Source organism: Erinaceus europaeus, chromosome 9, assembly GCF_950295315.1.
Source record: "Erinaceus europaeus chromosome 9, mEriEur2.1, whole genome shotgun sequence".
Classification (NCBI taxonomy): domain Eukaryota; kingdom Metazoa; phylum Chordata; class Mammalia; order Eulipotyphla; family Erinaceidae; genus Erinaceus; species Erinaceus europaeus.
The window spans coordinates 47,765,246-47,789,055 of NC_080170.1; the positions used below are offsets into that span (position 1 = coordinate 47,765,246).

At 41.6% G+C, this 23,810-nt stretch overlaps 1 protein-coding gene across 1 annotated transcript in view; it reads left to right on the forward strand.

Annotated features, from left to right (window-relative positions):
- Positions 1-23,810, forward strand: part of LOC132540303 (collagen alpha-1(I) chain-like) — a 70,370-nt gene that overhangs the window by 39,022 nt on the left and 7,538 nt on the right. The gene's annotated exons all lie outside the window — the stretch shown is intronic.

Genomic DNA, 23,810 nt, shown 5'->3' on the forward strand with positions numbered 1-23,810 from the left:
AAGATAGAGGGGGGAGAGAAAGACAGACACCTGCAGACCTGCTTCACTGCTTGACTCCCCTGTAGGTGGGGAGCCAGGGGCTCCTACCAGGATCCTTAAGCTGGTCCTTGTGCTTTGGCGCCTCGTGTGCTTAACCCACTGTGCCACTGCCCAACCCCCACACCACTTCCTTTTTATAGACAACATATATTAGTGGCTGTTTTTGCTAACTGAAAAAAACCTGGGGAGGATTTTTCACTTTCCCAAGAAAGGGAAAAAACAAAAGCAGCACAAGCATAAAGTATGCAGTACTTAGCCTAAAGGCAACAGGACCCTGAGGAGTAAGAGTAACCCCACCAAACTGCCTCCCAGGAACTAGTTCACCATGTCTGTATTTTTCAGTTCAGTCCTGCCTTTCCTGTGTGGGAGTGTGATGCCAGTATTTATGTGTTATTAGGTATTTTTTGGAAGGTGACTTTTTGGTTCTGGGAACACAGAAAAAGTGTCCATGTCATGGCCAGGGAAACCAGTTCAGTGGCCTAGGCTTCTGGTTTGCCTGAGGCTTCTGGTTTGATCCCTAGAGCTGCTTGTATTAAAGTTGTGCTCCGGCTTCTTCCTCTTTCAGACTCTCTTAAATATTTATTTATTTATTATTAGATATAGATAGAGAAATTGAGAGGGCATTGAGAGATAGAGAGGCAGAGACACCTGCAGCAATGCTTTACCACTTGTGAAGCTTTCCCCCTACAGGTGGGGACCAGGGACTTAAACCTGGGTCTTTTCACACTGTAATGTGAATGCTTAACCAGATGTGCCACAGCCTGGCCCCTCTTCTCTCTATCTCTCCCATTCTCGTTCTTGTTCTCTTGATTTCTTTTTTATAATTTTTTTGTGATCTTCTTCTTCTAGCGTTTGCCCTTCTTCCGTAGCCAGTCAACAGCATCAGGTTGAGCCTGATGCAAAGCCTCGAGACCTCCTTTGAATCTGGAGAGGTGGCAGTCGTTGACTATGTGGGTCATAGTCTGTCTGGAGCCGCAGGGGCAGTTCGGGTCGTCTCTGGCTCCCCAGCGATGGAACATAGCGGCGCACCGGCCATGGCCTGTTCGATAGCGATGGAGGAGGGCCAATTTTTTGTTATTATCTTTATTTACTAGTTAGAGACAGCCAGCGATCAAGAGGGAAGGGGGTGACAGAGAGATGATAGAGTCACCTGAAGCCCTGCTTCACCACTTGCAAAGCTTTTCCCTTGCAGGTTGGGTCTGAGGGCTCAAACCTGGGTCCTTGAGCACTGTAACATGTGCGCTCAGCCAGGTATGTCACCACCCAGCCCCACTCTCCTCTATTTCTCTTTATCTTACATGAAAGTAATGAAATAAATAATGGCCATCAGTGAATGATAACCACTTCTTTGTTTTACACCATTTCTGCTTATGAATGGTTTTATAGCAACAGATGGGGGTGCTTTTGGAGTGGTTCTGAAGAGAATATAAACAGGCTCCCAAGTTTTTATCCTCCAGATTTTTTTTTTCCTTCAGGGTTATCACTGGGACTATGAATCCACTGTTCCTGGTGGCCTTTTTAAAAATTTTTTTCTATTTTATATCAAATAATGCAGAGAAAAATTGAGAAGGGAGGGGGAGATAAGAGTTAGAGAGACACCTGCAGACCTGCTTCACCACTTGTGAAGTGACCTGCCTGCAGGTGGGGAACTGGGCGCTCAAACTGGGTTCTTTGTGTAGGTTCTTGCACTTTGTACTATGTGCACTTAACCCAATTAGCCACCACCCAACCCCTACAGTCCAGATTTAATGCAGGAGTCAAGGGCTTTTAAATTCTTAAGTCATTGAGTGAAAAATTGAAGGTACTCTCTCCCCTAAATAACCTTTCCTTTACTCTCTCCCCTAAATAACCTTTCCTTTCCTCTCTCTTCAATGTTCATTGCTCTGGAAGTGGTGTTTGCATCTCTTATCTGTTGCTGTGTATATCTTGCTATGTGTGTGACCTAGGTTTGAGCCCTAGTACTTTAGAGGAGGTGCTGTGGCATTAGGGGAAGCTCTGGTTCTGTGTTGTTTCTCCCTTTCTATAGCTGAATGAAAAAGGGGGTAAAATCATGTATATTCTCCCACCCACCAAATCCCCTCATAATTAAGTTCAGGATAAATAAGTAAGGGTGGGGAAAATAGCATCAAGGTTGTACAAAAGATGTTCATGTCTTAGGATCCAAAGTCCCAGTCAGTTCTCAACACTACCATCAATCAGAGCTGAGCAGTTTCTCTATCTCTCTCATTAAAATAAAACAAAATTTAATAAACAAATAAATAACAAAAAAATCACCTCTAAGACTTAGTGACTTAATACCTCACCCATTTGTTATTGTTCACGAGTTTGCAGGTCAGCTGGGAGTTTCTGATAGGAGACCGGCTGGGCTGACTTCAGCGGGCTGGGCTCTCATGTCCATGGGCACCTGGGCACTGCCCTTTCCTCCTAGGTCTTAATCATATGCCTGCTGTTTCTCTGATTGCAGACTGGGGTGGCGGGTGGCTCTGGTCACGGGTTGTCTGCACTCTGCAGGCTTGCCCAGGCTTATCCTAAGATAAACAGCAGGGTTTTGGGCTGGAGAGAATGGATGTGTGCAGGGTTTCTGGAACAACTTTGTTCCTACTGAATTCTGAGAGTGAAATGAGTGTCACAGACACCAGATTCAAGGGCTGGAAAAGCAGGCTTCACTTCTTGGTAGGAGAAATGACAAAGTAGGGGGAGTTGATGAAGGCTGACAAATTGTGGCCAGCATTTACTTATTTATTTATTTATTTATTACCAGAGCACTGCTCAGCTCTGGCTTATGGTAGCGTGGAGGGTTATTGAACTTGTGAGAGTCTCTGTTTAACCATTATACTATCTCTCCCACCCCAGTTTTGTGTTTATTGCAAAGCACCAGTGTTTGTTTCTTTTTTTCCTCCTCCACCCCAGCACATCTGTTTTTTTCAAGCATATGTTTTACATTTTTAGTGGATTGGTTTATATTTAATATAATAGTTTGTATTATGACAGAAGTCAACATTTTTCATACCCTATTAGTATATAACATTTTTTAAAAATTCATAACTATGTTTTTGAAATTTACTGTTTTGATGAATTTGACTTTAATATTAACCACTTATATATATATACATATCCTCTTGATGGATATTTAAGTTATGTCTTACTATTTTTTATATCAAAAACAAAGCTACAATGAATATACTATAACACAGTTTTGTGTGAATATAGGAGCATTTATTTAGGTACATTTTTGAAAATGGACCTATCAAAATGTATGATATATGCATTTTCAACTCTATTGGATGTTGTCAAATTGCTCTACACCGTAGCTGTAACTGTCATTGCAACATTATTTACAATAGCCCAAAACTGGAAACAACTTAGCCGTCTATTGATAAATGATTAGATAATGTTGTAGTATATACACAATGAATATATTCAGTCAATTACTTATTTATTTTTTAAAAAGATGCGATCCTGCCACTTGCTATAGTATAGACAGACTTAGAGGGTATTATGCTGAGTGACAAACACTGTATGGTTACACTTATGTGTGATATAGAGAGAAACATACAGGTGAGCTGAATAAAACAAAATAAATGTCTAGATTCTAATATTAATAATGATTACCAAAAGGGAAAGAGTAAGACAGTTTGGACTTGAAAATAAAGGGTCAATTGCATTGTGAAAGACAGAATTGGACTTTCACTGGTGAATTTAACGTAGTGTATACAGATGTTGATCTTCAGTGCTGCACACCTGAATTTTTTCCCCCTTTTTAATTTTTTTTTTTTTTTAACTAGAGCCAGTGCTCAGCTCTGGCATTGGACCTATACCTCTTCAATCCTTGAGGCTCAGGTATGAAAATCTTTTGCATACCAGTTATATTATATTAATATTATACTATCTCTGGGCCTCACCTGAAACCTACATGATGTTATGATACAATGTTACTTCAGTTGAAAAACAAGCACAGTGGTCCAGGAGGTGGTGCAGTAGATAAAGCACTGGATTCTCAAGCATGAGGTCCCGAGTTCAATCCCTGGCAGCACATGTACCACAGTGATGTCTGGCTCTTTCTCTCTCTTCCTATCTTTCTCATTAATAAATAAATAAATTCTTAAAAAAAAAAAAAGACAAGCACCAAAGAACCACATGGAGTGAAGAAAAGAAGACAGAAACTGTATTTGCTTGAATTTGTTCTCATCCAGGCTCACCTTGTTCTGTGGCTTTGGAACAAGTAAAACACTTTGACCTTTTGCTAGAAAGGAGTCTCTCAGACTACACATGTGATGAATATTGGAGAGAATGGCTTATGAGAAGGACAAAAGGTGAGTTCACACAGAAGAATCTTTGCCAAGGGCATGGGTAGATAGCATAATAGTTATACAGACTCTCATGCCTGAGGCTCCACAGTCTCACCTTCAATTCCTGCAGCACCATTAAACAGAGCTGGGTTGAACTCTGGTTAAAAAAAAAAAAAAATCTTTGCCAAGACAACTTCCCAGGTGTGGAAACAACAAAGAGGCTCCAGGTCTCAGAGCCCCAGGCATCCTCTGTGAGTCTCTTCATGAGTACAGTGACAGTAGACAAGTGGAGAAACACCACAAAAATGACTTCTACTTTTTAGCAGAGCCTTGGACAAATAAATGCTATGTGATTTTCTGAACCAACACAGGAAGAGGTGCTAGGAGACTCCTAGCTTCTATTCTGATGGCTCTGTTTCATTAAGCAGAATGGGATTCAGTCCCATGGAAGCTTCTACTTTACAGGGTGTGGTGGTTTGCAGGATGCATGAAGTCACTTTAGAGGTGCACTTAATCAGGGAGGATTAAAGAAAAACAAAACCAATCATCAGGAACTGAAGAATAACTCCTGAGAAAGCCCCTATTTCAGTTTTTTTTTCTTCTGCTTGCTGAGAAACTGCCTAAGGACTTCTGAGGTCCAAGTAGGGAAACTTGAACTTGATATGCTGAAATGAAATTCGACAGACAAGGAAGCAACAGAGAGGTGGCAAAGTGAGAATGAAATTTTGCTAAACTTCTATAGAGAGATGCTTTCTACAGGCATTCCTGTACTACATAGTGTGAATCGTCTGTTCCTCAGGAATGAAAATAGAAGAACTAATGATCTTGATCAGGAACTCTTTATTATTATTATTATTTTATTTTCCTCCTCCAGGGTTATTGCTGGGCGCACCATGAATCCACCGCTCCTGGAGGCCATTTTTTTCCCCCTTTTGTTGCCCTTGTTGTAGTTTCGTTGTGGTTATTATTATTGCCCTTGTTGATGCAATTCGTTGTTGGAGAGGACAGAGAGAAATGGAGAGAGGAGGGGAAGACAGAGAAGGGGAGAGAAAGATAGACACCTGCAGACCTGCCTCACCGCCTGTGAAGCGACTCCCCTGCAGGTGGGGAGCCAGGGGCTCGAACCGGGATCCTTACGCCGGTCCCTGCGCTTTGCGCCACATGCGCTTAACCCACTGCGCCACCGCCCGACCCCCTATTATTATTATTTTTATAGGTTTTTTTTTTTTTTTGCCTCCAGGGCTATCTCTGGGGCTCAGTGCCTACACTACAAATCCACTGCTCCTGGACGCCAGTTTTTCCCTTTTGTTGCCCTTGTTGTTGCCATTATTGTTACTGTTGCCATTGATGTTGTTGTTAGATAGAACAGAGAGAAATCGAGAGAGAAGGGGAGACAGAAATGGGGAGAGAAAGATACCTGCAGACCTACTTCACAACTTGTGAAGCGACCCCTTCCCCGCAGGTGGGGAGCTGGGGGCTCGAATCGGGATCCTTGTGCCGGTCCTTGCACTTCACACCATGTGTGCTAACCCGCTGAGCTACCACTCGACCCCCAGGAACTCTGTTTATTTGCCATGCTTAAAAAAATAAAAAAGATGGATACATTGAAGAGATAGAGATGAAATAGCTTTCCCATGAGCAATGAGTCCATGACAGAGGTAAGACTGTATCACAAAGCTCTTGACTTATTGGTCAGTTATCCACCCATTAGAAGTTAGTGGTTCATGGACAGTATTCTTCAGTGAGAATCCCAGATAAACATGGGGGGGGGGGAGTGGCAGGTGGTGGCACACTTGGCTAAGTGCACATACCACCATATGCAAGGATCCAGGTTCGAGCCTCTACTCCCCACCTGCAGGGAGGACGCTTCATGATTGATGAAGCAGGTCTGCATGTGTCTATCTTTCTCTCTCTCTCTCTTTACCTCCCCTCCCCTCAATTTCTCTTTGTCCTGTTGAAGAAAAAAAAAGAAAAAAGGGGGAGAGGGAAATGGCTGTCAGGAGCCGTGGATTCATAGTGCCGGCACCAAGCCCCAGGGTTAATAAATAAAAAACAAACAAAGAGAAAACCACCTGAGAGGCACTAGGCTAATCATAAACGACCTCCTTGTGAAAATCCCCATGCAGACTCAGGAGGGCTCCCTGTTTTTCTGCCTTCTCGGCCCCTCCCCCTCCCTAAGCATCCTATTTCTCTGGTGCTCAGTCTTCCTTCTACATAGAGATCTTATGACCAATTTTCTTCTCCCCTTTGACAAAGTATGTGACAGCAGTTTCCCAGAGATAACTAAACACTTGTTCCTACACACTTTGCTGAAGGTCATTATTGTCTCCAGCCAATCCATTATTGGCTACATAATGTGATATGTTTATAGCCAGTATAGAGCCTGGAGACTATCTCTTGGTTCTCCTTGGTAAGGATATCTCTGTGTGAGGAAATAGGGTGCTGCCCAATGGCTAAATGAATTTCTTTATTTAAACAGTTCCTTTTTCATCAGTGTTTTTTAAAAATCTATTTATTTATTATTGAATACAGACAGAGATTAAAAGGGGAAAAGATAGAGTGACACTTGCTACCTGGCTTCACCACTTGTGAAGCCCCTTGCAGGTAGGGATCAGGGGTTTGAACGCGGGGCTTTGTGCACTGTAATAGCTGTGCTTAACTAGGTGTACCACTGCCTGTCCCCAGGATTATTTTTATTTTATTTTATTTTATTTTTATTTTATTTTTACCAGAGCACTGCTCAGCTCTGGCTTATGATGGTGTGTGTGTGGGGGAGGGGGGATTTCAGAGCCTCAAGTCTCTTGGAGGGAGTAGAGCGGTAGAGCAGCTGGTTAAGTGCAGGTAGTGTGAAGAGCAAGGACTGTCGTAAGGATCCCGGTTCGAGCCCCCGGCTCCCCACCTGCAGGGACATCACTTCACAGGTGGTGAAGCAGGTCTAAAGGTGTCTTTCTCTCCCCATTTTCCCCTCTTCTCTCCATTTCTCTCTGTTCTGTCTAACAACGACAACATCAATAACAACAACAGTAAAAATACAACAAGGGCAACAAAAAGGGAAAATAAAAAAAATAAAAAAGAGTCTCTTGGCATAATGCCACCTACCCCCCCACCCTCCCCAGGAATTTTTTTCTAACCATCTTTAGATAATTCTCAGCAAGACATTTCTGTCCCTCCACCCCCCCCCCCCAAGAAACTGCAGGAAGAAATTTCTTTCTTGCCAAAAATGCTGGATCTACCTTGCTATATTTTAATGGAATTGTTTTATAAACTTAAAAATAACCTCTCTCTCTCTCTCTCTCTTTTTCATTCCCCATTACTCAGTCCTCTACTTTTCTCATTCACTTTTCTCATCGGAAGTAAATTTTTGCTGAAGAATACCCATGGCCTGCATGTGCGTGTGTGGTGTGTCTAGATAGGATAAGTGGAGGGAGTACAGCACAACACTTTATCTCAATTAAAAGCATAAACTGGGGGCTGGACAGTAGTTCAGCAGATTAAGCGCACATGGCACAAAGCCCAACAACCAGTTTAAGGATCCATCCTGGTGCAAGTCCCCGGCTCTCCACCTGCAGGGGAATCACTTCACAAGCGGTGAAGCAGGTCTGCTCTCCCTTTCTCTTCCCCTTCTCTCTCCATTTCTCTCTGTCCTATCCAACAACGACAACAATAAAAATAACAACAAACAAAAAGGGTAACAAAAGGGAAAAATAGCCACCAGGAGCAGTGGATTCATAGTGCAGGCACTGAGCCCCAGCAATAACCCTGGAAGCAAAAAAAAAAAAAAGATAGTAAAAAGAAAAAAGCATAAACTTACACATTTTTACAATTGGTTAGGTGGATGAGCTTTTAATGACAAAAAATAGGGCTGAGGAGATAGTATAAAAGTAGTTTATCCAGAAGGATGAATATGGGATGATCTCACTCTCAGGCAGAAGTTGAAAAACAAGATCAGAAAAGAAAACAGAAGTAAAACCTGAAATGGAATTGCACCAAAGTGAAAGACTCTGGGGTGGGGGGGGGGGGTGGGGAGAATACAGGTCCAGGAAGGATTCAGAGGACCTAGTGGGGGTTGTATTGTTATATGAGAAACTGGGGAATGTTATGCATGTACAAACTATTGTACTTACTGTTGAATGTAAAACATTAATTCCCCAACTAAAAAAAAATAATAAAACAATTAAAAAGAAAAAGTAGTTTATCAAAACTTTTATGTCTGAGACCCTGAGGTCACAAGTTCAGTCTTTGATGTTGCCACGTACTAGAGCTGGGCAGTGCTCTGTTCTCTCTCACTCATGAAAATAAGTAAAAGCTTAAGAAAATAAGACACCCCACCAAAAAAAAAAAAAAAAAAAGATTAACAAAATGCTTTGTGCTTTACATATATTAAGTCTTACAAATATCTCTCAATCTCTACTGTCACACACCCACTTTATACCATTTACCAGGTAAGAAAAAAAAATTGAGGATAGATACTATATATGATTTTTCCGAGACCATGTAGCATATATATATGGGTTCAGAGCCGAGCCAGGATGACACCAAAACCACTTAGGCCTACTTCCCCACTTTGACCACTCAGACATGGTCTGAGAGATCCTGTGGGAACTTGTTGCTATAAAATATATCTAGAGCTGGGGAGACAGCATAATGATTATGCAAAAGACTCTTGCCTGAGGTTTGGTAGTTTCAGGTTCAGTCCCCAGCACCACCAGAACCCAGAACCAAGCAGTGCTCTACTCTTTATGTGTTTTTATCTCTGTATCTCTTTCTTATTAAAATAAACCATTAAAAAATAAAAATAAGTGGGGGCCGAGTGGTAATGCAGCGGGCTAAGTGCACATGGTTAAGTGAAATGCAAGGACTGGCACAAGGATCCCTGTTCGAGTCCCCCAGAGCCCCCTCCCCCCTACAAGGGGGTTGCTTCACAAGCAGTGAAGCAGGTCTGCAGGTATCTGTCTTTCTCTTCCTCTCTGTCTTCCCCTCCTCTCTCCATTTCTCTGTTATGTCCAACAACAACAACAATACCAACAAGGGCAACAAAATGGGGAAAATAGCGTCCAGGAGCAGTGGATTCATAGTGCAGGCACTGAGCCCCAGCAATAAGCCTGGAGGCAAAATAAGTAAATAAATAAATAAAAAATAAAAAGAAAACATATCTTTTTTTTTAAATTTTTTTTTATTAAAGAAAGGATTAATTAACAAAACCATAGGGTAGGAGGGGTACAACTCCACACAATTCCCACCACCCAATCTCCATATCCCACCCCCTCCCCCGATAGCTTTCCCATTCTCTATCCCTCTGGGAGCATGGACCCAGGGTCATTGAGGGTTGCAGAAGGTAGAAGGTCTGGCTTCTGTAATTGCTTCCTCGCTGAACATGGGCGTTGACTGGTCGGTCCATACTCCCAGTCTGCCTCTCTCTTTCCCTAGTAGGATGGGTCTCTGGGGAAGCTGAGCTCCAGGACACATTGGTGGTGTCTTCAATCCAGGGAAGTCTGGCCGGCATCCTGATGACACCTGGAACCTGGTGACTGAAAAGAGAGTTAACATACAAAGCCAAACAAATTGTTGAGCAATCATGGACCCAAAGCTTGCAAAAGTGGAGAGGAAGTATTAGGGAGGTACTCACTGCAAACTCTAGTATACTTCTGCTTTCTTACTTTGGTGCCATACTCCAAACTCAGTCAATTTCTGCTTTGCGTTTCTACTTCTTCTTTTTTTTTTTTTTACATGCATAACATTCCCCAGATTCCCATTTAGCAATACCACCCCACTATTTCATTCATCATTTTTCATGGACCTGTATTCTCCCCACCCACCCACCCACCCCAGAGTCTTTTACTTTGGTGTAATACTCCAATTCCATTTCAGGTTTGACTTGTGTTTTCTTTTCTAATCTTGTTTTTCAACTTCGGCCTGAGAGTGAGATCATCCCATATTCATCCTTCTGTTTCTGACTTATTTCACTCAACATGATTTTTTCAAGGTCCATCCAAGATCGGCTGAAAACGGTGAAGTCACCATTTTTTACAGCTGAGTAGTATTCCATTGTGTATATATACCACAACTTGCTCAGCCACTCATCTGTTGTTGGACACCTGGGTTGTTTCCAGGTTTTGGCTATTACAAATTGTGCTGCCAAGAACATATGTGTACACAGATCTTTTTGGATGGATGTGTTGGGTTCCTTAGGATATATCCCCAGGAGGGGAATTGCAGGGTCATAGGGTAGGTCCATTTCTAGCCTTCTGAGAGTTCTCCAGACTGTTCTCCACAGAGGTTGGACCAATTGACATTCCCACCAGCAGTGCAGGAGGGTTCCTTTGACCCCACACCCTCTCCAGCATTTGCTGCTGTTACCTTTTCTGATGTGTGACATTCTCACAGGAGTGAAGTGATATCTCATTGTTGTCTTGATTTGCATTTCTCTGACAATCAGAGACTTGGAGCATTTTTTCATGTGTTTCTCGGCCTTTTGGATCTCTTCTGTGGTGAATATTCTGTCCAATTCCTCCCCCCATTTTTGGATGGGGTTATTTGTTGTCTTGTTGTTGAGTCTGGTAAGCTCTTTATATATGTTGGTTATTAAACTCTTATCTGATGTATGGCATGTAAAGATCTTCTCCCATTCTGTGAGGGGTCTCTTGATTTGGGTAGTGGTTTCTTTTGCTGTGAAGAAGCTTTTTAATTTGATGTAGTCCCATAGGTTTATACTTGCCTTAGTCTTCCTTGTAATTGGATTTATTTCATTGAAAATGTCTTTAAAATTTATGCAGAAAAAAGTTCTTCCAATATTTTCCTCTAAGTATCTGATAGTTTCTGGTCTAACATCCAAGTCCTTGATCCACTTGGAATTTACTTTTGTATTTGGTGAAATACAGTGATTCAGCTTCATTCTTCTGCATGTTTCAACCCATTGTTTCCAACACCATTTGTTGAAGAGACTCTGCTTCCCCCATATAATATTCTGGGCCCCTTTGTCAAAGATTAGATGTCCATAGGTGTGGGGCCTCATTTCTGGGCTCTCAATTCTATTCCACTGGTCAGTGTGTCTGTTCATGTTCCAGTACCAAGCAATTTTGATGACAATGGCCCTATAATATAGTTTGAGATCTGGCAGTGTGATGCCTCCGGTTCTGTTCTTTTTTCTCAAGATTGTTTTGGCAATTCTAGGTCTTTTCTGGTTCCAGATAAACATTTGTAGCATTTGTTCTATTCTCCTAAAAAATGTGCTTGTTATCTTGATGGGGATAGCATTAAATTTGTAGATGGCTCTGGGTAATATATTCATTTTGATGATGTTAATTCTTCCAACCCATGAACATGGAATATTTTTCCACTTCTTTGTGTCTTTTTCAATTTCTTTGAGTAGTGACTCATAATTTTCAGTATACAAGTCTTTCACTTCTTTGGTTAGGTTTATTCCTAGATATTTTATTGTTTTTGTTGCTATAGAAAAAGGAACTGATTTCTGGATTTCAATTTCTTCTAACTTAGTGTTTGCATAGAGGAATGCCACTGACTTTTGAATGCTAATTTTATAGCCTGACACATTACTGTATTGCCTGATGATTTCCAAAAGCTTCTTGCTAGATTCCTTAGGTTTTTCCATGTATACTATCATGTCATCTGCAAATAAGGAGAGTTTGACTTCTTCTCTTCCAATCTGTATTCCTTTAATTCCTTGCTCCTGCCTGATTGCTATGGCAAGAACTTCCAACACTATGTTGAATAGTAATGGTGATAGTGGGCAGCCCTGTCTAGTACCTGATCTGAGGGGAAATGCTTCCAGTTTTTCACCATTGAGTATGATGTTGGCTGTAGGTTTGCTATATATAGACTCCACTATCTTCAGGAATTTTCCATCTATTCCTATTTTTTGTAGTGTTTTGATCATAAAGGGATGTTGTATTTTGTCAAAGGCTTTCTCTGCATCTATTGATATGACCATGTGGTTTTTGGTCTTGCTTTTGTTGATGTGGTGGATCACATTGATTGATTTACGTATATTAAACCAACCTTGCATGCCTGGGATAAACCCCACTTGGTCATGATGAACAATTTTTTTGATATACTGCTGTATCCGGTTGGCTAGAATTTTGTTCAATATTTTCGCATCTATGTTCATCAGAGATATTGGTCTGTAGTTTTCTTTTTTGGTTGTGTCCCTGTCTGCTTTTGGTATCAGGGTGATGTTGGCTTCATAGAAGCTGGCAGGGAGTATTCCAGTGTCTTCAATCTTCTGGAAGACTTTTAAAAGTAGAGGTATTAGTTCTTCTTTGAAAGTTTTGTAGAATTCATTTGTAAAACCATCTGGTCCAGGACTTTTATTTTTGGGAAGATTTTTGATAACTGTTTCAATTTCATTAGCTGTGATGGGCCTGTTCATGTTATCCACTTCCTCTTTACTTAGTTTTGGAAGTTGGTAGGTATCTAGGAAATCATTCATTTCTTCCAGGTTCTCTAGCTTGGTGGCATATAGTTGTTCATAGAAGCCTCGCATGATATGTTGAATTTCTGCAGTGTCTGTTGTGATTTCTCCTCTTTCATTTACTATCCGATTTATTTGGGTCTTCTCCCTTTTTTGTTTTGTGAGTCTGGCTAAAGGTTTGTCGATTTTGTTTACTCTTTCGAAGAACCAACATTTACTTTCATTGATCTTTTGTATGGTTTTCCTATTCTCAATGTTATTTATTTCTGCCCTAACTTTAGTAATTTCTGTCCTTCTGGTTGCTTTAGGGTTCCTTTGTTGTTCTTCTTCTAGGTCTTTAAGATGTGCAATCAGGCTGTTTATTTGTGCCTTTTCTTGTTTCCTAATGTGTGCTTGTATAGCTATGAACTTCCCTCTTAGGACTGCTTTAGCTGTGTCCCAAATATTTTGATAGCTTGTGTCTTCATTTTCATTGAACTCTCGAAAAATTTTGATTTCTTCCTTGATTTCCTCTTTGACCCAGAAGTTGTTAAGAAGTGTACTGTTTAGCTTCCACATTTTGGCACTGTTACTAATCTTTTGTTGATTGTTAAGTGTTAGTTTAATTCCACTGTGGTCTGAGAAGATGCTTGGGATGATTTCAGTGCTCTTGAATAGGCTGATGCTGTCTTTGTGGCCTAACATATGGTCTATCCTTGAGAATGATCCATGTGGATTTGAGTAAAATGTGTATTCCAGTTTCTTGGGATGAATGACTCTGAAAATGTCCAATAGTTCTAGTTTATCTATCTCTTCATTTAGCTCCCTTATGTCTTTACTGATTTTCTTCCTGGATGATCTGTCAAGTTGAGAGAGTGGGGTGTTGAAGTCCCCTACTATGATTGTGTTACTGTTAATATATTGCTGTAGCTCTTTCAGTAGAAGTTTGATGTATTTAGATGGCTTCTCATTGGGTGCATAGATATTAATAATTGTTAAGTCCTCTTGATTGACTGATCCTCTGAGCATTAAGTAGTGTCCATTCCTATCTTTTTTAATCTTATCTATTTTAAAGTCTATCATGTCAGATATGAGAATAGCTGTTCCTGCCCTTTTTTGTGGGCCATTGGCTTGAATGATAGTTTTCCATCCTTTCACTTTAAGTCTGTGTTTGTCTTGTTGCGTTAGGTGAGTTTCCTGTAGACAACATATTGTTGGGTTGTGTTTACTGATCCATCTTCCTACTCTGTGTCTTTTAATAGGTGAATTCAGGCCATTCACATTTATTGATATCAAAGATTGAAGATATTTTAACGCCATTCTTGTAGAGTTTTAGAGTGTTTTGATATATGTTCTATTTGTGGTGGTCTGGTTGTTTATAGGAAACCTTTCAGAACTTCTTTCAAGGCAGGCTTGGTGATGGTTGCTTCCTTCAACTGTTGCTTGTCTGAGAAGGTTTTGATGCTTCCATCTAGTCTGAATGTCAATCTAGCAAGATATAGTATTCTTGGCTGAAAGCCTTTCTCATTGAGCACTCGATAGATATCTTGCCATTCTCTTCTGGCCTGTAGTGTTTGTATGGAGAAGTCTGATGCTAATCTTATGGGTTTTCCTTTGTAGGTGACTCTTTGTTTTTCTCTTGCAGCCTTGAGGATCCTTTCTTTATCCTTATTCCTTTCCAATCTAAGTATGACATGTCTTCGTGTCTTTAGGTCTGTGTTAATTCTGTTTGGGACCCTCTGGGCTTCTTGAATCTTTATGTCTTTGGTGTTGTCTAGACTAGAGAAATTTTCAGCTATTTTGGCCTGGAGAACGCTTTCTTCCTCCCCTTCTCTTTCTTCCTCTGGTAAGCCAATAATGCGTATATTGTTTCTTTTGAAGTCATCCCATAGGACTCTGTTGTTGTTTTCAGCATCTCTTAATCTCTTTTTGAGATCTCTTACTTCTTTTTTAGTTGTCTCTAATTCATCCTCAATCTTGCTAATTCTGTCTTCAGCCTCATTGATTCTATTCTCTCTGCCCTCTACTGCTTTCTGGAGTTCATCTATTTTGTTGCCCTGCTCTGATACTGTTTTAGCTTGTTCAGCTAGTTGCCTTCTTAGCTCAGCAATTTCAGCTTTCAGCTCTCTAATAACCATGAGATTATTAGAATTTTCTTCCATATTCTCATTTGTTGTTCCTGCAGTTCTGATTACAATTTTTTTCAAATTCTTTACTCACTCCTGTTATTATTTCCTTAGCTAATGTTTGGATGTTGAACTCGTTGTTTTGTGCTTCGCCCTCTGGAGGACTTTTAGCTGGACTCTTGTCCTGGTTCGAGTCTCCATTATTTTTTCTTGTTGTTTTAACCATTTTATATAAGTTAACAGTTTTTTCAATCCCTGAGTTGGAGTTCAGTGGTGTAAAAGCCTTTTTTTTTTTCCCCTGTAGGCTATGGTAAGCCTGAGGGCTTTTAAACTATCAATAGGCTTCTTGGCTTAATCAATGACTCCTGACCAAGAGATAAAGCAGGGTGTGGCAGAGATAATCCAGTGGTTATGCAAAGAGACTTTCACAGCCCTTCAGCTATGCCACCGAGGTATAGGTCTTCTCCTGAGTTTCCCGGTTAGATCTCTGTGCCCTGGTGTCCCTCCCTGTTGCTGCTCCAGATTCTGAGGGTAGTAGCAATGGAGACTCAGAGTTGTATTTGGTGAGTCTCTGGGGAGTCCTTTCCTCCCTTCAGCTGTCCCCTTGTTGGTGGAGCAGACTGGAGGTGGTGTCTCCACTGACAAACTGTCGAACTGTTAGCAGTCACTTAATCTCTCCTTAGGCCCCTCTCTCCTCTCTGTCACCAGCCACGCGTGTTTGTACTCACGGGTGATTTACTGGGTTTCTGTGGTCATTCTAGTCCTGTCTTGTTTCGGTCCGGGTGGTCTCCTTTGGTATTCCTAGTTGATCCAGGAGAGGAGAGGAGAGGAGAGGAGAGAAAGCGATCTGCTGCTCGTAGCTCCGCCTCCGGAAGTCGAATCCACATATCTTTTTTTAATATATATTTTATTTATTTTATTATTGAGAGAGATGCAGAGGGAGAGAGAGAGAGAGTTAACACCAGAGCACTGCTCAGCTCTGGCTTATGGTGGGGCAGGGGACTGAACCTGGGACTTTGGAGCCTCAGGCATGATAGTCTATTTGCATAACCATTATGCTATCTCCCCTGCCCCAAAAGAAAACGTATCTAATAGGACTAGAGAGACAGTGTAGTGGTCATGCATACGACTTTCATACCTGAAGTTCGAAGGTCCCAGGTTTAATTTCTGGTACGACTATAAGCCAGAGTGAGCTGTGCTTTTATTTAAAAAAAAAAAAAAAGAGATAGATTTTACACTTAGAATCTGTGCATTCTGATATCACACTGCACGGTAAATATAATGCAAATATCACATCAATGCAAGAACCGATTTGGAATGAGGACTCAGTAGGATTTGTGGGTCCTAGAGATGCCCCAATGTCACCTGCCTGTGGTCCTGCTTGTAGACAGACAGAGCTAGAATTAGTATGACTGCTTGGGCAGAAATAGTGTCTCCCCTCCACACCTATGGACATCTAATCTTTGACAAAGGTGCCCAGACTATTAAATGGGGAAAGCAGAGTCTCTTCAACAAATGGTGTTGGAAACAATGGGTTGAAACATGCAGAAGAATGAAACTGAACCATTGTATTTCACCAAATACAAAAGTAAATTCCAAGTGGATCAAGGACTTGGATGTTAGACCAGAAACTATCAAATACTTAGAGGAAAATACTGGCAGAACTCTTTTCTGCATAAATTTTAAAGACATTTTCAATGAAACGAATCCAATTACAAAGAAGACTAAGTAGTCCTATGGGACTACATCAAATTAAAAAGCTTCTTCACAGCAAAAGAAACCACTACCCAAACCAAGAGACCCCTCACAGAATGGGAGAAGATCTTTACATGTCATACATCAGATAAGAGTTTAATAACCAACATATATAAAGAGCTTGCCAGACACAACAACAAGACAATAAATAACCCCATCCAAAAATGGGGGGAGGACTTGGACAGAATATTCACCACAGAAGAGATCCAAAAGGCCGAGAAACACATGAAAAAATGCTCCAAGTCTCTGATTGTCAGAGAAATGCAAATCAAGACAACAATGAGATATCACTTCACTCCTGTGAGAATGTCACACATCAGAAAAGGTAACAGCAGCAAATGCTGGAGAGGGTGTGGGGTCAAAGGAACCCTCCTGCACTGCTGGTGGGAATGTCAATTGGTCCAACCTCTGTGGAGAACAGTCTGGAGAACTCTCAGAAGGCTAGAAATGGACCTACCCTATGACCCTGCAATTCCTCTCCTGGGGATATATCCTAAGGAACCCAACATATCCATCCAAAAAGATCTGTGTACACATATGTTCTTGGCAGCACAATTTGTAATAGCCAAAACCTGGAAGCAACCCAGGTGTCCAACAACAGATGAGTGGCTGAGCAAGTTGTGGTCTATATACACAATGGAATACTACTCAGCTGTAAAAAATGGTGACTTCACTGTTTTCAGCTGATCTTGGATGGACCTTGAAAAAAATCATGTTGAGTGAAATAAGTCAGAAACAGAAGGATGAATATGGGATTATCTCACTCTCAGGCAGAAGTTGAAAAACAAGATAAGAAAAGAAAACACAAGTAGAACCTGAAATGGAATTGGCGTATTGCACCAAAGTAAAAGACTCTGGGGAGGGTGGGTGGGGAGAATACAGGTCCATGAAAGATGATGAATGACATAGTGGGGGTTGTATTGTTAAATGGGAAACTGGGGAATGTTATGCATGTACAAACTATTGTATTTACTGTTGAATGTAAAACATTAATTCCCCAATAAAGAAATAAATTAAAAAAAAAATAAATATGAGAGAGGAACCTGGAATTAGTCACATGGAATATACAGCAGGGAGTGGGGCTGGAACTCTGAGCCAGACTTGTCTGCTGTCTCCCTGAATTGCAGGTACTTACTTCCTGGATGGTGGGAAGAAATGCTCATTTCAGGAGGAGGTGGTAGTGCAGCAGTTAAGTGCACATGACACAAAGTGCAAGGACCGGCATAAGGATCCCAGTTCTAGCCCCTGGCTCCCCACCTGTAAGGGGTGGGGGTCACTTCGCAAGTGGTGAAGCAGGTCTGCAGGTGTCTGTCTTTCTCTCCCCCTCTGTGTCTTCCCCTCCTCTCTCCATTTCTCTCTGTCCTATCCAACAATGACGACATCAATAACAACAACAATGAAAAAACAACAAGGGCAACAAAAAGGGAAAATAAATAAATATTTTTTTAAAATTTCAAAAAAAGGAAAGAAATACCCATTTCACAGGCCTGGAAGGGCCTACAGAGTATGAAGCAAGGTTGGGGTTAGTGTGGGAGCTGTGGAGCTTGTTCTGGCCTTTCATGCTTGCACTTGCCCTGACTGCTTCCTCTACTGTCCCTACCAGCCAAACTGCCCTCATATTCTTTGCCCCTTCCAAACTACTTCTTTCTCATGGAGCACCCCCAATCTCTGGGTACATAATAAAGGTGTGGTCCCTCTGCAGATGTGCTCAGTTCTGGGAATCTAGATGGGCATTCTAAAGTTATACTGATATGCAAATGTTTTCAAAATTAAAGGCCTCTGCTATAGGTGGGAAATGTAATTGTGAGTGAAATTATCACTGATGCTCCCAACAGCTGCTTTGACTATTTTGCAATAAATAAGGTCAAAGTGTTTAGCCCAAGAGGTGGTGCCACAGTGAAACACAGGGCTTACAAGTGTGAGGTCCTGAATTATTATTTTAAAAAAATTTTAAAAACATTTATGTATTCCCTTTTTGTTGCCCTTGTTTTATTGTTGTAATTATTATTGTTTTCTGTCTTTGTTGTTGGATAGGACAGAGAGAAATGGAGAGAGGAGGAGAAGACAGATGGGGAGAGAAAGATAGACACCTGCAGACCTGCTTCACTGCTTGTGAAGCGACTCCCTGCAGGTGGGGAGCCGGGGGCTTGAACGGGGATCTTCAGGCGGGTCCTTGCGCTTTGTGCCATGTGCGCTTAACCCACTGTGCTACCGCCCGACTCCCGAGGTCCTGAATTCTATCCCTCGGTAACACACCTGCCAGTTCTCTCTCTAGTGAGTAAATACATATATAAATGATTTTTAAATATTTATTTATTTATTTATTCCCTTTTGTTGCCTTTGTTTTTTATTGTTGTAATTAGTATTGTTATTGATGTCATCGTTGTTGGATAGAACAGAGAAATGGAGAGAGGAGGGGAAGACAGAGAGGGGGAGAGAAAGATAGACACCTGCATACCTGCTTCACTGCTTGTCACCTGCAGGTGGGGAGTCAGGGGCTCGAACCGGGAGCCTTACCTCAGTCTTTGTGTTTTGCGCCACCTGTGCTTAACCCGCTGCGCTACCGCCCAACTCCCATGATTTTTTTTTTTTCCTCCTCCAGGGTTATTGCTGGGTTCGGTGCCTTCACCATGAATCCACCGCTCCTGGAGGCCATTTTTTCCCCCCTTTTGTTGCCCTTGTTGTAGCTTCGTTGTGGCTATTATTATTGCCCTTGTTGACGCAATTCGTTGTTGGATAGGACAAAGAGAAATGGAGAGAGGAGGGGAAGACAGAGAAGGGGAGGGAAAGATAGACACCTGCAGACCTGCTTCACCGCCTGTGAAGCGACTCCCCTGCAGGTGGGGAGCCGGGGGCTCGAACCGGGATCCTTACTCCGGTCCCTGCGCTTTGCGCCACATGCGCTTAACCCACTGCGCCACCGCCTGACCCCCTAACTCCCATGATTTTTGAATAAAAGATAATAAGGCCTAAGTAAAAAGATAGATGATTCTGCTCCCTGCCCCAGGAATACTGACAAATAGATTGCTTATTATTATTTTTTTGGTCCTCAACTTTTATTATTGGTAATATATTAACTTAACAGAAATAATTTAATCTGTTTTGGAAAAAACAATTATTTTAATAGAAAATGAAGAGTCAGGGCTAGGAAAATAGCTTACCAGGTAGGGCTTATGCCTCGCTGTGCATGCCACCCACGTTTAATCCCTAGCACCACATGAGAGGTGTCACAGCACTAGAAGATGCTCTAGTGTTATGGTGTCTCTCCCATTTCTCCCACTCTCTTTGTCTCTCTATATCTCTATCCAAATTGGAAAAAAAAAAAAGAGTATCCTGATGTAATAGTGAAGTAACACATGCACAAGACCCTAACTCTGAAGGGGGAAAAAAAAAGTGGAAAAAAAAAAGATTCTAAAATTAACCTTCAGTTAAATGGTTCATCTATCTGGAAAATAGAGTAAAAACCACATGACAGAGTCGAGCTTCCCTGAGTCTCTCACCCAGGGAAGGAGAGGTTTTCCCCAAGTCGGCTGGACCCCTCATCATTTTGGTGGCACACACCATTTGAAGGGAGGGTTTGATTACAGGTGCAGTCTAAAACAGGAATCTATGCTAACCCAATTAAAGCAAGTGACATAAGATACCTCAGCTGCCTTAACGGTCCCCTGGGAAATGATGGAAGGATAGCTATAGGGACTGAAGTGGGAGAGGGAGGAGATGGTGCTGCAGAGCGGGGCTACAGAAAGGGAGTGGGGGTCGTTGTTTAGTGCTTTGGTTTCTTAAGATGATGAGGTGTGTTGTATTAAAAAGCCTTTTGGGGGTTGGGCTGTAGCGCAGCGGTTAAGTGCGTATGGTGTGAAACTCAAGGACCAGTGTAAGGATCTCAGATCGAGCCCCCTACTCCCCACCTGCAGGGGGGTCGCTTCACAGGCGGTGAAGCAGGTCTGCAGGTGTCTATCTTTCTCTCCCCCTCTCTGTCTTCCCCTCCTTTCTCCATTTCTCTCTGTCCTATCTGGCAACAACAATATCAATAACAACGATAATAACCACAACAATGATAAAAACAACAAGGGCAACAAAAGAGGAAAATAAATAAATAAATAAAATTTACTTATTTATTTATTTATTTAAGAAAGGATAAATTAACAAAACCATAGGGTAGGAGGGGTACAACTCCACACAATTCCCACCACCCAATCTCTATATCCCACCCCCTCCCCTGATAGCTTTCCCATTCTCTATCCCTCTGGGAGTGTGGACCCAGGGTCATTGTGGGTTGTAGAAGGTGGAAGGTCTGGCTTCTGTAATTGCTTCCCCACTGAACATGGGCATTGACTGGTCGGTCCATACTCCCAGTCTGCCTCTCTCTTTCCCTAGTAGGGTGTGTCTCTGGGGAAGCGGAGCTCCAGGACACATTGGTGGGGTCTTCAGTCCAGGGAAGCCTGGCCAGCATCCTGATGACATCTGGAATCTGGTGACTGAAAAGAGAGTTAACATAGAAAGCCAAACAAATTGTTGAGCAATCATGGACCCAAAGGTTGGAATAGTGGAGAGGGGGGTACTCGCTGCAAACTCTAGTGTACTTTTGCTTTCAGGTATATATTTTGCAGTAGTTTATGGATATGTGTGAACATATTCTCACTCTCACAGAAATTCGTGTATATCTAGGTTTTGGGACTTTGTTAGAAAGTGAACCACCTGAGATGGAATTAGAGTATACTATGAAAGGAAAGGTCTCACCCGAGTAATGAAGCTGAAGGGTTGTCATCCCACACATGAAGTCTCTGGACACAGTCTGAAGTGAAGCATGTTGAGGTGGCAATCGTTGTGTTGATTGGGTTGTGATGGGCAGATGCAATATTATTTGATATGGATTGGGAGAGGCATACGGGAAAGTGGGCCCTATCCAAGGGTTCCAGGACTGGGGGAAGTAGAGGCTCTATAGTGGAGATGTGAGGTTCCTGCTGTCTTAGGGTTCAAAAAGACAATCGATAGTTAATGTCATCATCACATTATTTGTTAATTGGGTTAACTTTGAAAAGTCCTTTTGTTATGATTTGCTGTACAGTATCCAGTATCTTGTATATAGCTGTGCTATTGTTTGCTTCTGATCTACTTGGTCTAGGCTTTTGAGAGAGTCCGCATATCAAATACACAGCCTATATATTAAAAAGACTCAGTCTGTGTTTTAAAAACTTTAAGACATACAATTAATTTCCCCCCTCTCATATTAATTAACTAGTGATTTATATGACTACATTTTACTAGGAGTGTACATAAACACCATCCCCACCACCAAAAGACTGTGACCCATCCCTCCCACCTACTCCCACCCCCCACTGGCCCAGGAAGCTGCATGTCTACCCCTCACCACAGGGTTTTTACTTTGGTGCCCTACTTACAGTTTGGTCAGGTTCTGCTTTTAGTTTCCCTTTCAGATCTTCTTACTCAACTTCTGTTGATGAGTGGGATCATCCCATACTCATCTTTATCTTTCTGACTTAGCTCACTTAACATAATTCCTTCTAGCTCTGTCCAAGATGGGTCAGAGAAGGAGGGTTCATTGTTCTTGATAGCTGCATAGTATTCCATTGTGTGTATATACCACAGCTTTCTCAGCCACTCATCTGTTGTTGGGCACCTGGGTTGCTTCCAGGTTTTAGCTATTATGAATTGTGCTGCTATGAACATAGGAGTACACACCTCTTTTTGGTTGGGTGTTATGGAGTCCTTGGGGTATAATCCCAGGAGAGGAATTACTGGATCATATGGAAGGTCCATGTCTAGCCTTGTGAGAGTTTTCCAGACTGCTCTCCACAGAGGCTGGACCAATTTATATTCCCACCAGCAATGCAAAAGGGTTCCTCTGTCTCCACAGCCTCTCCAGCATTTGTTGCTGCTGTCCTTTTTGATGTATGCCATTCTTACAGGAGTGAGGTGGTATCTTAGTGTTGTCTTAATTTGCATTTCTCTGACAATCAGTGACCTAGAGCAGTTTTTCATATGTTTGTTAGCCTTTTGGATCTCCTCTGAGGTGAATGTTTTGTTCATATCCTCTGCCCATTTTTGGATGGGGTCATTTGCTTTTTTGGTGCTAAGTTTGCTGAGCTCTTTATATATTTTGGTGATTAGTTTCCTGTCTGATGTATGGCATGTGAAGATCTTCTCCCATTCTGTGAGGGGTCTCTTTGTTTGTTTAATAGTTTCTTTGGATGTGCAAAAGCTTTTCAATTTGATGTAGTCCTATTGGTTTGTTTCTGCTTTAGTCTTCCTTGCAATTGGGTTTGATTCATCAAAGATGTCCTTGAGGTGTAGGTGGGAAAGTGTTTTACCAATGTTTTCCTCTAAGTATTTGATTGTTTTTGGTCTGACATCCAGGTCTTTGATCCATTTGGAGTTGATTTTTGTTTCTGGTGAGATAAAGTGGTTCAATTTCATTCTTCTGCATGTTACAACCCAGTTTTCCCAGCACCATTTATTGAAGAGAGCCTCCTTCTTCCATTTAATGCTTTGGGCCCCCTTATCAAAGATTAGATGTCCATAGGTGTGGGGATTTATTTCTGGGCTTTCAATTCTGTTCCACTGGTCTGTGTGCCTATTTTTGTTCCAGTACCATGCTGTTTTGATGATGATGGCTTATATAATATAGATTTAGGTCTGGGAGTGTGATGCCTCCATTTCTGTTTCTTTTCCTCAAGATGGTTTTGGCAATTCCTTTCTCCATTTCTCTCTGTCCTATCGGCAACAACAATATCAATAACAACAATTAATAATAACCACAACAATGATAAAAACAACAAGGGCAACAAAAAAGGAAAATAAATATTTTTAAAAAAGCTTTTTTTTCCCTTCCCTACACTCCCCTCCTCTCTTTTCTTCACTTCTGCTTTATTTATTTATTTATTTTTACCAGAGCACTGCTCAGCTCTGGCTTATGGTGGTGCAGGTGGGACTTTGGAGCCTCAGGCATGAGAATCTCTTTGCATAACCATTATGCTATCTACTCCTGCCCTTAAAAAGCCTTTTAAACATTCTAGAAATATTTAAATTTTGGAACTAGGAAATAACCATTGTCTGAGTCTACCTCAAAAGTGGTTTTGTGTGCACTCAAACCAAAGGTCACTCATGCCATGCAGTCAGTGCTTAATGATACTGAACCTGCGGTTTTAGCTGGGAGGGCAGGAGTAGAATAAA